We start from the raw sequence: 18,157 nt of genomic DNA on the forward strand, positions 1-18,157 counted from the left end.
TTAAAAGAGTTATAAGTTTTTCTGAGAGCCATGAAAATCACAAACAAGTTTATTTACATTCATTATATAAACATGTATACATATGATATCATGCATTGATATTAATCTACTAAACACTTAATTTTGCTTCTATAGTTTAGTAACTATTGTTAAGTTCATTCAGGCAGGTTGTGAGTATTGTGAGAACAAAAATATTGGGGTATACAGTAAAGCAACTAGAGAAATTAACTCCTCACAATTCACCTTTCTTTCAACAAATATTCTTTATATACCTATGTGCTGGGTGCTGTGCTTCGTCCCTCAGTTCTGTCTGAACCTTTGTAACCCCATGGACTGTAGCCCAGCAAGCTTCTCTGTCCATGAGATTCTCCAGACAAGAATACTAGAGTGAATTGTCATGCCCTCCTCCAGGGAGGAGGCTCAAACCCAGGAATCAAACCTGTGTCTCCTGCATTGCAGGTGGATTCTTTACCAGCTGAGCTTTCAGGAAAGCCCTGGAGAAGAGAGTAACTGTAGCAAATGAGAAGATCAAGAATTCAATGCAAATGTAAACATAGAGGTGTAAGTAGACACCAGAAAGTAGATCAAGGATTCAATTTTTTTTTACGAATGAACAGTGATTACATTGAATTTAATAGAATTTCAAGTGTCAAGGTATATCAGTTGACTCTGTTTATAGTTATAATATGTTGATACTGAAATACACTAAAAGACAATAATATAAGGTTGAAACATTCTTATATTGTTTATATTAGAAATAATTTCAAAACCTCAAAAAGTTACTCTCACATTATTCTCAATAAGCTCTACAAATGATCTATTTACTGATTATTAAGATGTATGTCACAATATGTTTCTCATGATGCCTTTTGACTTTAGGTGCTTGCAGAAGTCAGTTTTTTAGTTTCAAAAGACATGAAGATTAAACTCAATTATATCAACTTTAAAAATACTGGTACAAGTAGCGAATATTGAATTACTACTTACAAAGTGCCAAGATATAAGCAAAGTGCTTTTTAAATTTTTAGCTCTTTCATTTCTCACCACATTCTTAGGCAGCAATTATCATAATTAACCTCATTCACAGGTAAAACAGGCTGAATGAAATGAAGCAATCTGTCTTTATATTACGGGAGTGCAAGAGAGCTTTGTTAAAACCAGTGTGCTAAGCATATCATCTCTATGATAGATTATCATCATTCCAGGGGATTGAGATAGACAGAACAGGGAGAATTATCTGTGCAAGATTCATCCTGATATAGTGGGAAATCTGTGCAGCAAAAATGACCTTAATAATTTTATAATATTTATCTTATCAATATAAATAAAATTCAAACTGTTATTGATTCACATGTCTGAATCAACCTTTGCTAAAAATGAAGAGCATAACTGAAATGATCTCATCTAGAGATATGTCAAGGTCTAAGGGAAATGATTTTTAAGGTTTTAGCTCTTTCTGTTCTCACTACATTCTTAGGTAATTTTTATAATTAGCCTCATTCACAGGTAAAATGCATAGACTTTTCAGGGCTCTAGAGAATATTGCAAAGTAGATTTCAGATATAATAAAATGTTAACACAAAAACACCCCCAAAACACATTTTACATATGAGATGCAATTGAAATTCTATAAAAACAGATATATTGAATATGCTGCTGCTGCCGCTAAGTTGCTTCAGTTGTATCCGACTCTGTGCGACCCCATAGACTGCAGCCCACCAAGCTCCCCCGCCCCTGGGATTTTCCAGGCAAGAACACTGGAGTGTGTTGCCATTTCCTTCTCCAATGCATGAAAGTGAAAAGTGAAAGTGAAGTCACTCAGTCGTGTCCGACTCTTAGAGACCCCATGGACTGCAGCCCACCAGGCTCCTTCCTCCATGGGATTTTCCAGGCAAGAGTAATGGAGTGGGTTGCCATTGCCTTCTCCCAGTATATATATATATATGCTTTATCAAATCTCTTGGTAACATGTGCCAGGGTATATAACAAAGTTTATTAATTTTTAATTAATTTAAACAGTCTGTCCATGGCTCCCCTCCACAGCTAGGTATTCTAATAAAGTACTATTTTTATATAAAATAAGTTAAATTTAGTTGGCAAATATTATTATCCAGAGTTGAAACTCTTGTTGCAGAGTAAAATAATATATTATATATATAATATCTATTTTTCTCTTTGGAAATAGCAGAAAATTACAAAAAGAAAAAAACAGGAAAAGATAAAGAAAAAAAATCAGCTATGAAAGTTTATATACACACATTTATTCATCTCCCATTTTAAAATATGTTTTAGTCTAACATCTGGAGATATCCTTCAATGGTCATAAGTTTAATGGGAAAATTATTAAATTAATATTTTCTTTCAAATTTTTTAACCATTGATATTTTGTCAGTGTTTCTCTGTGAACAAAATGTGTGTGAATTTTGTATGACACTGTCATAATCATTTAACACCAAATGTTCTTCAGATATTTACAAAGTAACCAGTTCCCACAAGATATAAAATCTGAGTATGGTGTTAATTGCTCACATTCTAGTAATCTTCAAGTCATGACATGTCAATATTTTCAAAAGTGTAAAAATGCTATTCAGTATATAGGGAGACAGGGCAGGTTTTGTTCTAACACTGCTTAACTGTTTATAAGTATTCACATATTTTTGTGGTTTAGTCGCTCACCCATGTCCTGGTCTTTACAACCCCATGGACTGTTGCACACCAGGCTTCCCCTGTCCTTCACCATCTCCTGGAGTTTGCTCAAACCAGCTGGCATTATTGGTAAAGAATCTGCCTGCTAATGCAGGAGATGTAAGAGATGCTGGTTCGATCCTGGGTCAGAAAGATCCCCTGGAGAAGGAAATGGCAACCCACTCCAGTATTCATGCCTGGAGAATACCATTGACAGAGGAGCCAGACTAGCTACAGTTCACAAAGAGTCAGACACGACTGAAGACTTAGCACATACGTATTCTCCTGAGTCACTGATGCCATCCAACCACCTCATCCACTGTTGTCCCTTTATCTTCCTGCCTTCAATCTTTCCCAGCCTTGGGGTCTTTGCTAAAGAGTCAGCTCTTTGCATCATGTGGCCCAATATGGGAGTTTCATCTTCAGCATCAGTCCTACAAATGAATATTCAGGGTTGGTCTCCTTTTGGGTTGACTGGTTTGATCTCTTTGCAGTCCAAGGGATTCTCAAGAGTCTTCTCCAACACCACAGTTCAAAAGCATCAATTCTTTTGGTGTTCAGCCATCTTTATGATACAACTCTCCAAAATGCAGTACCTGGATGCAATCTCAAAAATGACAGAATGATCTCTGTTTGTTTCCAAGGCAAACCATTCAATATCACAGTAATTCAAGTCTATGCCCCAACCAGTAATGCTGAAGAAGCTGAAGTTGAACGGTTCTATGAAGACCTACAAGACCTTCTAGAACTAACACCCAAAAAAGATATCCTTTTCATTATAGGGGACTGGAATGCAAAAGTAGGAAGTCAAGAAACACCTGGAGTAACAGGTAAATTTGGTCTTGGAGTACAGAATAAAGCAGGACAAGGCTAATAGAGTTCTGCCAATAGAACACACTGGTCATAGCAAACACCCTCTTCACACAACACAAGAGAAGACTCTACACATGAACATCACCAGTTCAGTTCAGTCGCTCAGTCGTGTCCAGCTCTTTGCAGCCCCATGGACTGGAGCACGCCAGGCCTCCCTGTCCATCACCAACTCCTGGAGTTGACTCAAACTCATGTCCATTGAGTCAGTGATGCCATCCAACCGTCTCATCCTGTCGTCCCCTTCTTTTCTTGCTTTCAATCTTTCCCAGTATCAAGGTCTTTTCCAGTGAGTCAGCTCTTCGCATCAGGTAGCCAAAGTATTGGAGTTTCAGCTTCATATATATATGTATAATTATATATATACACACAATTATATATATACAATAGAATATATATTTTATATATCATATAAAATATATAAATATAAAATATATTATATTATATATAATTATATATACTTTATGTACTTTAAATATAATTTTAAATACATATGATTTAGATATAAATAATTATATATATACCTTATAATATAATTATATATATAATTTTATTGCACTTTGGTTCATTATGCTTTATGGATATTTGTTTTTTATGCATTTAATATTTGTGGCAATTCTTCATGAAAGTACTAGTTGCTCAGTTGTGTCCGACTCTTTACCACCCTATGGGCTGTAATCTGCAAGGCTTCTTTGTCCAAGGGATTCTTCAGGCAACAATACTGGAGTGGGTTACCATTCCCTTCTCCAGGGAATCTTCCCCACTCAGGGTTGGAACCTGGGTTTCCTGCATTGCAGATGGATTCTTTACCATCTGAGCCACAGTGGAAGCCCCAATTCTGCATAGATTAAATCTATTGGGGCCATTTTTCCAACAGCATTTTCTCACATTCTGTCTCTGTGTCACATTTTGGTAATTTTTTAAATATTTTGTTTTATTATTTTTATTATGGTGATCTTTAATTACTGATAGTTGATGTTATTACTGCTACTTTAAGACTCAATGATGATTAGCATTTTTTAACAATAAAGTATTTTTAAATTAAAGTAAGTAAATTATGTTTTAGACATGATGATGTTGCACAATTGATAGACCATAGTATCTTGTAAACATAAGTTTTATATGCACTCTGAAACCAAAAATCTTTGTGATTCACTTTATTGTGATTCACTTTATTGAGGTGGTTTGAAACCAAACTTTAGAAATTCTGTAAAATTAAATTACAGCTACTCCTATGAATGAAGTATTTTAAAAATATAAATTATATTTAACAACTATTACTTTGCTGGTAAGAAGCTAAATTTTAAATAAAAAGTATATTGACAAAATAAATTTAAAATATTGATTTATATTAAATATAGCAATCTATTTTAATGTACAATTATGCTACATATGCATTAAGTTGGTACTTAAACATCCCTGTGGAAGTCCATTATTTTACTTTTTTTTTGGATTTAATATAGGCTATAGTGATGCTAAAGCTGAAACTCCAGTACTTTGGCCACCTCATGCGAAGAGCTGACTCATTGGAAAGACTCTGATGCTGGGAGGGATTGGGGGCAAGAGGAGAAGGGGACAACAGAGGATGAGATGGCTAGATGGCATCACTGACTCAATGGACATGAGTCTCAGTGAACTCCGGGAGTTGGTGATGGACAGGGAGGCCTGGCGTGCTGTGATTCATGGGGTCGCAAAGTGTTGGACATGACTCAGCGACTGATCTGATCTGACAGTAATTTATTCATATGCTTTCATATTTTCTCTTCATCTCCAAATAAATCCTATAATAGCTCTCTAGTTTTTGTGGGACACATGAACAGCTACTCTTTGTGTGGTTTTTTCTGGATGGGGAGAAAATAAAATTACTCCTGAATTTGTATTTCCAAAGGCATGCTTTGTACAATGCTTTCTGTATGTGACTTATTTATCTCATCTTTTAAAAAACTCATCCTTGCACACTTCCTCAACATGCTGCAAAATCCCCAGTTTCTTTCTGTATTCAAGATATGAAGCTACCAAGTACTAGTTTGTTCTCTGTATCTGTGTCTGCCTCTTTTTTTGCTATATTCACTAGTTTGATGCATTTTTTAGATCTCACATATAAGTGATACCATATAATATTTGTCTTTCTCTTACTGACTCATTTCACTTAGCACAGTACCCTCTAAGTCCATTCAAGTTGCTACAAATGGGAAAAAAATGTTATTTTTATGGTCAAATGGTATTCCAATGTATATATATTTACCATATCTTCTTTATCCATTCATTTGTTGGTGAACACTTAGGTTGATTTCATATTTTGACAGTTATAACTAATGCTACCATAAACATTGAGGTGCATGTATCTTTTTGAATTAGTAATTTTGTAGTAGTATTTCTGAATAAGCATTCAGATATATATCCAGGAGTAGAATTACTGAGTTGTATGGTAGTTATAGTTTTACTTTTTTGTGTAAACACCATACTGCTTTTTAAAGTGGTTTTATCAGTTTACATTCCCACCAACAGTGAAGGAAAATTTCCTTTGTGTTCCCTAGTGATGAGTTCCCAGTTTGACAAGGGGGTAATATAGAAGTGAAGGAATAGAAGGTATAAACTAGTAGGCTACATGGATGTATTGTACCACTTGGTGAATATAGCAAATATTTGCAATAACTGTAAATAGAGAGTAAAGTTTAAAATTATACAAAAATTAAAAGAAAAATTTAATGAGGTTACTTCATATCTTTACAGCAATATATGACAGTTACTTCTTTGCACATTTAAACCTTTTTTTTATTTTCTATTCTATTTTCTTTTCTATTTCTAGAAAAGATTGAAATGTTTTCTCTTAAATATTCTTCAAATTTAAGAAATAGTAAAATCATTTATAAAAGCAATTTTACTATGTTTTACACTTGATAGAAGGGGCTGTCTTGTCCATAATTGCCAACAATATCCTTTGAAATTAAATTCCTTTGACTTTATTTCAGTCTTTAGTCACATCTGAGCATCTAGAAGGTAAACACCTCTTGCACTTTGCAATGACTGTATTTTTCACCTGAAGAGCTTACTTGCATCATTTAATTATTCCTCATAGAAGCATGAGTGTATTTATGAATAGCTAGTTATCACTTTTATTTGATGAACATAAGGGAAACCTGTTTAGCTTCCTTATAGTACAACTGAAAGAGGAACATATATAAGAAAAGGTTAGTAAGACATAATGCCATTTTCATTTGCTTTTTCATGCTTTTTTTTTTTTAATTTCACTAAATTAAATAACCTCAGTAGTTGCTCAAAAAAAAGCTACACCTTTACTAGATTGCAATTGATGTTACTTCCACCTGAATGCCCCTGGCCTCACCAGCAATGAGGATGAAGTTAGAACTTTAGTAGCCAGATTGGCTTCTTTCAAACTACCTATGGAGACAAGCAAACACAAAGGCTCTAATAGTTAAAAAGATACTAGTATAACAACAGATAAACCTATCAAAATGTAGAGTGATGGGAACAAATATTAAATTTTAGGAAGTGAGAGAAAAGGAGACATGGGGTCCTTTTTTCTGTTCCTGGTTACAATGTAAGATCCCTGGATTCAGAGTTGTAAGTTATATTTGATAACTTACTGAATATATTTCAGCCCTACTTTTCTCATCTTAGTACTAAAGAAAATAACCATATTCATGCAATACAATTTTCAAAATGATAAAACTTAACCTCATATGTGAAGGTAATTAATAATTTGTTCTACACAAATTCAGCCTATAATTAATATAGATATTTATGTAGTGTTATAAATAGCCTCTATCCTCATTGTCCAGAGAAGATATCTATAAAATCACCTGAAACACAACAGAGACATTAAAATTAATTTAAAAGGTATTTAGCATGTAGTCACATTCATTCCCTTAAGGCTGTTTGATTAATTCCTGTGTGCCACATATCACTCTTTAAAATAATGAAATTTTCTTACCTACCTTCTGAGAATTCACTGACAAAGAGATGATTTATTCTTTGGCTTTGCAATTTAGTGTTTATTAAATTTCCTGTTATTGAGTGGATTCTGGATGCCTCTTAGTTTTAGACATGAAACATGCACAGCTTTTTTTAAATAAGGGGTAAGCAGATTTCTCAGGTGTCCAAATGATGAAGTGAATGAAACACCAGAAGATATCAGTCAGATTATATCTCAAATTTTTGCAAGTATTTCAAACCACACGAGCTCGTAAAAAGAATTCTACTCTCACCTACAGACCAACATTTTCTCAGGAGAAAGACAAATTCCAATAAAAGAGCTACTAAGTCACATTGTCCAGTAACAATCATGTGATTTTCTGTGGCAGAACACAAGTTATGTATGAAGCAGTGAAAAGAAGTTATTGATATGATGTACCTAGCTTTTTATTGGTCACAAAGAAAATATCCATATCTGTGGTATCAAAACATAAAACTGGAAATAGACATATAAAGTACATATATATGAAAATGGAGAGTATAAATAGTTTTACGCAGAAATATTAAATCTACTATAGATAACGTCCTTCTAGTAAGATTCACTTCAGCTCGGTTCAGTTGCTCATTCATGTCCGACTCTTTGTGACCCCATGAGTCGCAGCACACCAGGCCTCCCTGTCCATCACCAACTCCCAGAATTTACTCAAACTCATGTCCATCGAGTTGGTGATGCCATCCAGCCGTCTCATCCTCTGTCGTCCCCTTCTCCTCCTGCCCACAATCTCTCCCGGCATCAGAGTCTTTTCCAATGAGTCAACTGTTCTCATGAGGTGGCCAAAGTACTAGAGTTTCAGCTTTAGCATCAGTCCTTCCAATGAACACCCAGGACCGATCTTCTTTAGAATGGACTGGTTGGATCTCCTTGCAGTCCAAGGGACTCTCAAGAGTCTTCTCCAACACCACAATTCAAAAGCATCAATTCTTCGGCACTCAGCTTTCTTCACAGTCCAACTCTCACATCCATAGATGACAACTGGAAAAACCATAGCCTTGACTAGACAGACCTTTGTTGGCAAAGTAATGTCTCTGCTTTTGAATATGCTATCTAGGTTGGTCATGACTTTCCTTCCAAGGGGAAAGTGTCTTTCAATTTCATGGCTGTAGTCACCATCTGCAGTGATTTTGGAGTCCCAAAAAATAAAGTCTGACACTGTTTCCACTGTTTCCCCATCTATTTCCCATGAAGTGATGGGACCAGATGCCATGAAATTCGTTTTCTGAATGTTGAGCTTTAAGCCAGATTTTTCACTCTCCTCTTTTACTTTCAACAAGAGGCTTTTTAGTTCCTCTTCACTTTCTGCCATAAGAGTGGTGTCATCTGCATATCTGAGGTTATTGATATTTCTCCCAGCAATCTTGATTCCAGCTTGTGCTTCTTCCAGCCCAGCGTTTCTCATGATGTACTCTGCATAAAAGTTAAATAAGCTGGGTAACAATATACAGCCTTGAAGTAGTCCTTTTCCTATTTGGAACCAGTCTGTTGTTCCATGTCCAGTTCTAACTGTTACTTCCTGTCCTGCATATAGGTTTCTCAAGAGGCAGGTCAGGTGGTAGTATTGGAAAATCAAATCATAAGACATTTAATTTATTGTAAGCAATCTGGTATGGCAGTCTATAGTAAGAAAAGCGTGTATATAGAAGGTGAAAATGGGTATTTATTAGCAACTAAATAATGAAAGATAGCAATTATTACTCTTAAGAAATATTTGGACTGTTAATATGGTGACTATTAATATGGTGACTACAAAAGAGACAAAAAGTCAGGAAGAAACACAGAATAGAAAATATGCATACATTTCTATGAGTCAGTTTTAGACTATACTTTGCTTTTTAACATCTTTAATGCAATTAGGCAAAAATAAATTTGTGCCTGTTCAGAAATGGTATCAATCCTCAGTTTTAAGAGCATTGACATAATGGTGATAATTCATTGAGCATGTGGAAAACAGAATATGAATTAGAACAGAATCTTGAAATCACATATAGAAGTTTAAAAACAAATGTCAATAAAATCCTTGTAGAAATTAGGATCAAAATAATAGGAGAAATAATTAGAAGCATTCAATATTATGGATGAAAAAGCAGAAGTTTTAAGATTGTTCAGGGAACAAAATGCACCAATCTTAAATTAGCTGTAGATAAGGAAGAGGATGTTGGCTATGGCAAACAGTTAGGAAAGAATAGAGGTGCTTCCCTGGTGCCTCAGACAGTAAAAGAATCTGCCTGCAATACAGCAGATCAGGGTTTGTGCCCTGAGTTGGGAAGTTCCCCTGGAGAAGGAAATGGCAATCCATTCCAGTATTCTTGCCTGGCGAATTCCATGGAAAAAGCAGCCTTGAGAGGCTACAGTCCATGAGATCACAAACAGTTGGACATGACTGACCAACTAACACACACACACATACACACACACACACACACGTACATGCACAGTGAGTTTAGAGCAGTGAATATAGTGACTAAATGGCATGTGAAAAAGTAAAGGGGTAAATGGAGACTTTTTCCTTTGTTTTGTAAGTTTGAAGCAGAAGTTAAAGACATTATTTGTGTTTAAATCAGAATGGAGAAAAGCTTTTCACCACACAACTGACTAAACTTGATTGTATCCAAGGGAAATAAGTAAGTTAAAAATGCAAAATTGAAGATACACAAAAAGGGATAAAGAAAAATATGTGATCAAAAGCTAAAGTGGTAAGCACTAAATGTAATAATTAGATATTGGAAAGGAAAGCAAAACACAAAGTAACCAGTCCAGCAGCAAATACCCTTAGAGTTGTACTTTATTTCCAATTGTATTTGCTTCGTAACTTTAAGTAAATCATTGAATGTCTTGGGCTCTATTTCCTTATCTATAGAATATAGTTGATAAACACACATGACTGTCACAGCATGGATTGAAACTACAGAGAGAATTAAAGGTGTTTCATCAGTTGAAAAATGTTCTAGAGATGATTAGTGTTATTATTTTTTGGAAAAAAAAAAGAACTTTGGAAACTGTAAGTGAAGGGAGCAGCAAAAATGTTCCATGATTTTTACTATGTAAAGATTTAGTGTACCTGATTTAGTTAGGTTAAATTTGCATAGAACTCATGTATGTGTATTTCTTTGTTTATTTTTTATTATTGCTTGCACAACTTCGTGATAGTTAGCATACTACATAATATCCCACTAAGATAATTCTCAGTTGAGATATCTGATTTAAATTACATCTATAGATGCACTCTTGCCAACTCTAAAACAAATTTCCCATGAAGTTACCCCAAAATTATGAAATAAAGGACTCTCTTAATTGATCTTATGCATTCATGTAATCTGAACAGTGTATAAGTAGCAATAAAAGTTGCAATAGCCCTTAGGACTTACGCATGACAAGCAGTCTGTGGTAAGCAATAAAGATTCAAGGATAACAATATGAATCAGTTTTCTAACTATACTGCTCACAGTGAGAGAGTAATAGCATAGAACACATTTTTATTTGTACACGAAAAATAGTTCCTGATAATAAAAATGTCACTATATGATATTGCAAGGAATACTTCACCCTACTGTTCCTAGAGGAATTCATAACACTCTAACTAGCAGTTTTCTTTCTCTGCAGATTTCAAAATGCAAATTGATTTGTTCATTTTCCTGGTTTAGAGAAACATAATATGCCCTGGCTGCACCCATGAGATTCTTCAGATTTCCTTGACTCAAAGCAAAGTATTTATTAATACTTATGAGTAAATGCCCCCGGGGTTGTACTGAAAGCACAAAGGCTCACTAGGATCCAATGACCAATTTTTTAGAATCATATGGAATTTCAAATGATCAAGCTTAAGTAACATATATTTCATGTTTTGAACCAACCAAGATTATTATTATTTTTATTCCTGAAACCAAGAATTTAAGTTGTGTCATAAGCCCTTTATTCAAAAGCACTTGCATTACATTATACTGACTATTGAAGGTAATATGTATCATAAAGTATGTAAGCTATAGGTAGAAAGTGTTTTAAATATTTAAAGTCAACAAAAACTACTTTTATCACAAACAAACTGGAAAACTCTCAGAATGAGAGTATTTAAAGAATAATTGTGTACAAACTGTACATCATACACCTGGCAGGAATGTCACCAATAGTAAGATGTAAAAGCACTTTGTACCCTATGGAGGGCGTTTGGGAAGGGAATATTACAAGAAAATAAGTTCTACAATGCCCCAGATGCAAGTGATGATGTGAGAATTGAAGCAGTGCTCAAAGACAGCTGAAAAAGGGAGAATTTAGATATGGACAGATATCTGAAAGAATTCTGTGAAGGAAACATTTCTGTTCCAGACATTTTGTCAGAACTTTGCCAGGTGACACATGGGCAAACACAGCATGGTGAGAAATGAGAAACTACAGGTAGTTAAATATAGTCTGTCTGAAGACAGAAATGATAGGAATGACAGGTGAGTTCAAAGCACGAATCCCTTTTGTAACATACTAAGAAGTGAAAGTGTTTTGTTTGTTTTTTTACACTCAGGGTGATGAGAAGCCATTTTAATATTTAAGTGTAATTTCAAGGCACTCCTGCAGAGATTATTCTGACAGCAGAGTTGGAGAGTAGAGACGAGGAGACCAAAAGAGGGGGAAGGAAAATACATGTGGAGAAACATGGAGACGAGGGGACTCAGAACAGAACGGCCTACTGTGTAAATGTGGTCTCCTTTACTTATTCATTTGATGTGTTACATAAATGATAGATAAATCTATGTGCACTCTCCAGTTTCGGACTTGGGTAACTGGATGGATTCTCTGAAAAAACACTAAGGTAGGAGGAGTAAAGGGAGGTAGATTCCCTTATGAGAAAAGAAGTGCGATTTGACAAGTGGCTTTATTGAAACTAACTCATTGCAAAAAATTAAAGATTTCACTATCTTTCCTGTCCTTAAACAGCCATAAATTTAAGCATTGCAAAGATGTTTAGGGATGTACAGACCTGTGGGACTTCAAGATAGCTGATGTAGGGGTAAAAAGTAGAATGAGTCATCAGAGGGTTAGAATGAATTGAATCAAGTAACTTAAGTCTTGGAAATGGACATTGTTATGTCTTCTGAACTGTACTTTGCACAGTTGAAGAAAACTTAGTCTCATATTTACCTAAAAAATCACACACACAAAAAACGATTGAGGCAGATTCACTAGTTGTCTGTCCTACAACATCTGAGGTACTTGGCTTCCCTAGCAACTCAGACTGTAAAGAATCCTCTCTCAATGCAGGAGACCCAGGTTCGATCCTTGGTCAGAAAGATCCTCTAGAGATGGGGATGACTACCTACTCCAGTATTCAGCCTGGAGAATTCCATTGACAGAGGGCCCTGGGGGGCTACAGTCCATGGCGTCACAAAGAGACGAACACAACTGAGCAACTAATGCTTACAATAATTTCAAAGTACTCATCTAAGCATCGTGCACATTTAAAAGTGAAAGAAAGTGAAAGTCACTCAGTTGTGTCTGACTTTTTGCCACACCATGGACTGTACAGTCCATGGAATTCTCCAGGCCAGAGTACTGGAGTGGGTAGCCATTCCCTTCTCCAGGGGATCTTCCCAACCTGGAGATCAAACTCAGGTCTCCTGTGTTGCAGGCAGTTCTTTACCAGCTGAGTCACAAGGGAAGCCCATTTAAAATGTAGTACATTTAAAAGCCACGATTTACACCTTATTTATACTGTAAAGGAAAACTTGAAGTAAAAAGTTATCGTTTTAAATATAGGAAAATAGAAGCACAGAAAGTTTAGGTTACCTGATTCCGTTATACAGAGTAAATGATGTCTGGATCACATAATACCAATGCTTCATTTCATAGACATTGCTGTGTTATTCTCTTCTTATTTGCAAATTGAATATGTATTGATTCTTCATTACATTACTATGCTCTGTCCTTAACATATTTCAACTTATTTAATACTCTCCTTGTATTAGAAGGGAAAACTGAGGTTCAGTGAAATTTGCCCATTTTGTATAAGATCGTTACTTAAATTCTGATCTGCTTGAAATGAAATCTTGTTCTTTTAATCACTGTTCTACATCCTTTACATATTTATTTGTGAATAAAAATTTACTAAATGCAAAAAAATGTGTTTTATAGTGTCATATTTGCAGTTATTAGCTATTAAGTATTAATTAGGAAAATGATCAGGGGAAGCTTCATTCATTAAGGAAAATCAAGACTGGATAATTAGAGAGTGCTTTGGGATATTCAATAATAAGAAGGCTCTCTGAGAGCCTGCAAAAAGATTAGGTACTTACAGAATTTCAGAAGGCCAAACCTACTCCCTTAACTCTAAAATAATCTCCCTCTCCAGCCTTACCATGATAAGTAAAAGCTCTGATCTAATCTGTTGACATGAGGCAATAGTAATCCTTGTTATTGAAATATTGTCTGGAGAGTGTGATACATTACAATAATTTTAGCCATTACAACTTCTTTAAAATTAATTTATTTGAGTATTATTATTATTATTATTATTATTTTTTTTTTGCCTAGAAGAATCCTGAGCAAATGGACTGTAGTAATAAGACTCATATGTTGTCTGATGATAAACTGAAGCCTCTAGACAGGTTTAGTGTCACTAAAAAAAGGAAGAAAGTTTATTACCCTAGTTTCTCTGATGCACATATAAACAAAAGCAGTGCTTCTTTCAGATATGAGTTAGTTGAAATGGTTTATTTTTATTTATCCATACATAACTAAAAGTATTTACAACTTCAGTGCTGTTTCTATAGGTCACATACACACATTATAATACAGTCTTCAATGGAAACCAACTATCTTTGTTTAAAACAGCCATACTGTGTAAGCTCTGCTTTACGTACAAAAGAATTGAAGTCCAGGTTCCAAACCAATGACATCTTTTCTGTGAAGAGACAGTTTTTCCCCACACTGCTTCATCTGTGCTTCTTTATCACTGTTTTCTGTTGTTCCCTATATTACCTGTGTGCCAGCAATATTGCAAGATGCGATGGTGGAAATATAAAGCCAAATCATCTGGGGTATATTTTTTCAGTTCAAAATGTCCAATAGGTCAGATTATCTAAGGCTGAATTCCAAAATAAATATTCTCATAAAGTGACCAGAGTTCTTACTTTGTACTTTTATTGGTGTTAGAAAGCCTGTGTCTTATGTTTCATTCTAGAAATACCTAGAGTACTTGATAACATTACACATTATACTGGCCATGTTTCTGAATGTATGTATCACTCATTTCCAAGGTCTTTCCTCCATCTTTCAGTTTCCAGATTTGTTTATTTTAAATCATTTTCATTTTTCAGGTAGGTAACTGCATAGAACAATGCAAGGTTGTGATTAGAAGATTTTAGTCAGCTTTGAATAGATTACACAATAAAGTTATATTTCATATTAATTTAATGTGGTAGTTTTAATGTTAACTATGGAAACAAAATTATTAGAAGTTAATAAGTGTAAAAATAACCAAGGCTCATTTTATTGGCTCATTAATTTTGAAATGTGGTTACACTTAGATTGTTCATGAAGATGCCCATGTTCAGGTGATGACCTTTCAAACACACAAGGCAGGGACTGTTCATCTTTCTTACCTTTTTATCAAAAAAGTGGTATGAATATATTATACACATTGCAAATGACATTTTTTCTTATAATAGACCTATGAAACAGAGAACAAAATAAAAACTTTGCCAAACATTGATTATGAACATTGCATCCAAAGTAATACCAAATTAAAATCAATAGGTCAAGAAGAATTTTAAGATTACTAAGGTTTCCAAATTTCATAACAACATTGTATGGCAACAAATTAGAAAAATCAAGCACACTCCATCCAGGAAAAACCAAAAGCGACTGGAATAATTCCAAAGAATGTATATATATGTATGAATACCTAAAATGGATCAATTTACTGAAGATACATTCTAATCAAAATAAATAATTCAAATAAAATACTTTTAAGAAGGGACAACTTTATTTCCTTCATAGCTTGAATGCACATGTAACCAACATTTGTTAAATTCCTACATTGGCCAATTACTGTGGCAAATTCTGTGAGTAAAAATATTTAGTGAAATTAGATGATTGCCCTTCACAATTTTGATACAACTTTGGGTGAGGATATAGAGGCTGCAGAGATAAAAGGCATACATGTTGAGGTAAAGCAGGAGAGGATTTTTGTGGCAACACACAAGAAAAGTACGATAAGGAAGGAATGAACTTTGCAAAAGGAGCCTTTACTCCCACTCATTTCCAGCCAGGAGACTGAGCTTATTACCAATTCAATTCTAGATCAACAACATCTCCATTGGAATGTCAGATAATTCAGGGTCTATATTCTGTGGCCTATAGCTTTGTCTAAATCATCATCTTTTGTTCAAAATATTCTCATTTATTAATCAAACCAGTCATTCCTGTTGTTTATCATTAAGTATTGGAAAAGTTAGTGGAGTTTCTTAAAATTTGAATTGTCACACTATAGGTGACAACCAAGTACATTAAGTAACTGAAATTCTAAACTATGTCTAGCCCTGGGATACTGCATCAAAAAAAAGAAAACTGGGATTATGTAAGGGAAAATCTAGTTTATGGTTTGAGAAGACAGAGCTGTGATGGTGGCTAATATTCTTGATGACAATCATCCTTGGCAGCCTGTGTAAAGCCTGCTGAGCCATAAAAAAAAGGTTTGTCTGAGTGAGACAGATTATGAGAATCTCAAATTAAAGTTTAGCCATTAAAAACAAATGACAGAAATTTGAAAGAAACAACCAGAACCTGAATTTAGTAAGGTACACTCTCAAAGTGTATTAAAATTGGCCTGGTAAATGGACCAAGGAAGACTCAGGTAGACCAAGTAAATATTACAGACCAAGAGGTTCAGCCTGATTTTTCTGCAATCCCAAAAGTTATCTTCAATATGTTGTCAGTAGAAAGTAGATTTTGAGATCTATAAATTGATGCCATATTCTTCTCCAGGTGGAGGAAAAGATCTCAAATGCTACCAAGCATATAGGCACAGAGTTGAATAATGGGTTAACTTGCAGATAGGTTATTATTATCGCAGGTATGGGTATGATTGAAACAGACAAGAACTAAGACCATATGTTTCCACCATCAGCCCATAGTTGGAGCCAGAGAACAGAAAACGTAGGAATTGGAAGGAAGCACACGTTTCTTTGAGTCAGGTGAGTTCCTTTGCATATCTCCTTGAAATCCCCTCAGTACTGTGGCAGGAATCTCACAGCCTGTTAACTTGGAGTTTTCATAGAAATCAGACCTTCTCTTGTTTTATACCTTTATGAGCTACTTGAAGCCTATACTATCTGTCTGAATTGTCAACCTGGAGTTGAGCCGCAGTAAAGATCCCTAAAACTTTTGTGTCATTATCTAAGTGTTTTAATGTTAATTTAGAGCAAATATACAAGCAAACACTGAGTGTCTAATATGGCAATCAAAACATTGGTTAAGAATAATAATTCACGTATCGCTCTATATAACTACTGGCCTGAATCATATCATAGGGTTTACAGTTGTTTGTTAGCTATTTAGCCAATCAAGCCTCTCTTTAGTTGACAATATTTAGACCAAACACAGTAGATTTCTGTGAGTTAATTGTGTGTGTGTGTGTGTTTGGTTGTTAAAAAAATAACTGGGTGTCTGTTCTCTTACTGTTATTAGTCTTCTAATTAAAAAACAATAAACCTTTCTCTTTAAAATCTTAATAGTCACAGTTCTCTTTCTTACCTTTAATATTTTAGCTCATATTTTCTATATGGCTTATCAGTCAAAATGTCAACTGTCCTCCATTCCACTTTTCATTTAATTTCCTCGCCAATTGGATTATAAACCGTTCTCAGCATGTGAGAAGCAGATATGCCTTCAATATAAGTATCATGTTTTTCACTGTGTTTGGCACAAATAGGCAATCCATAGATAAAAATTTCACTGACTCAAATATCAGGTTCAATATTTCAGAAACCCTCTTCAACTTTATAGATGTTATGACCTAATTGGGTCTTCCCATAGATGAATAGGCTGGCTTACTTCATGTGACATTCATTTAGATTTATATTACTACAGCCTTTAAAGTATGCAAATATGACAACCTATTAGTTATATACTATCTTTAACTAATTCTATAACATCACCATCTTATCTAACTAAGGCATTATTTAAAGTACTTTTAAAATATTAAATACTTTCTTTTATTAGCAAAATGTATTTTAAAAAGCATGTGAATATTTATTATGCATGATTATTTAATTCTAAAGAAAACTACATTTATTCATTTCATGGTGCAGAGATCAAAACATATGCTCTACTTCAACTAGACTGCCTTGCAATATTAACCACATAACATGATCAGAGATTTAAATATACTCTAACACAAACTGACAATATTAATTCCAAATGCATGTGGCTTTTCTAATTAGTCATAAACTTTACTTGAATAAGCTACTGAAGCATAAAGTAGAAGAAAAGAAGTAGATCTTGGCAGGAAATGGAGTTTATTGCTTTAATTTACTCAAAAAACCATAGTACAATATGTAAATCATGAGAGTTACATAAAAAGAGAAACATTCAGAATATTACTTTATGAAATTTTAGCTGTAG

This window comes from Bos grunniens, chromosome 20 (assembly GCF_055505025.1).
Source record: "Bos grunniens cultivar Pamir isolate PY7600 chromosome 20, Bosgru_T2T1.0, whole genome shotgun sequence".
NCBI classification, from domain to species: domain Eukaryota; kingdom Metazoa; phylum Chordata; class Mammalia; order Artiodactyla; family Bovidae; genus Bos; species Bos grunniens.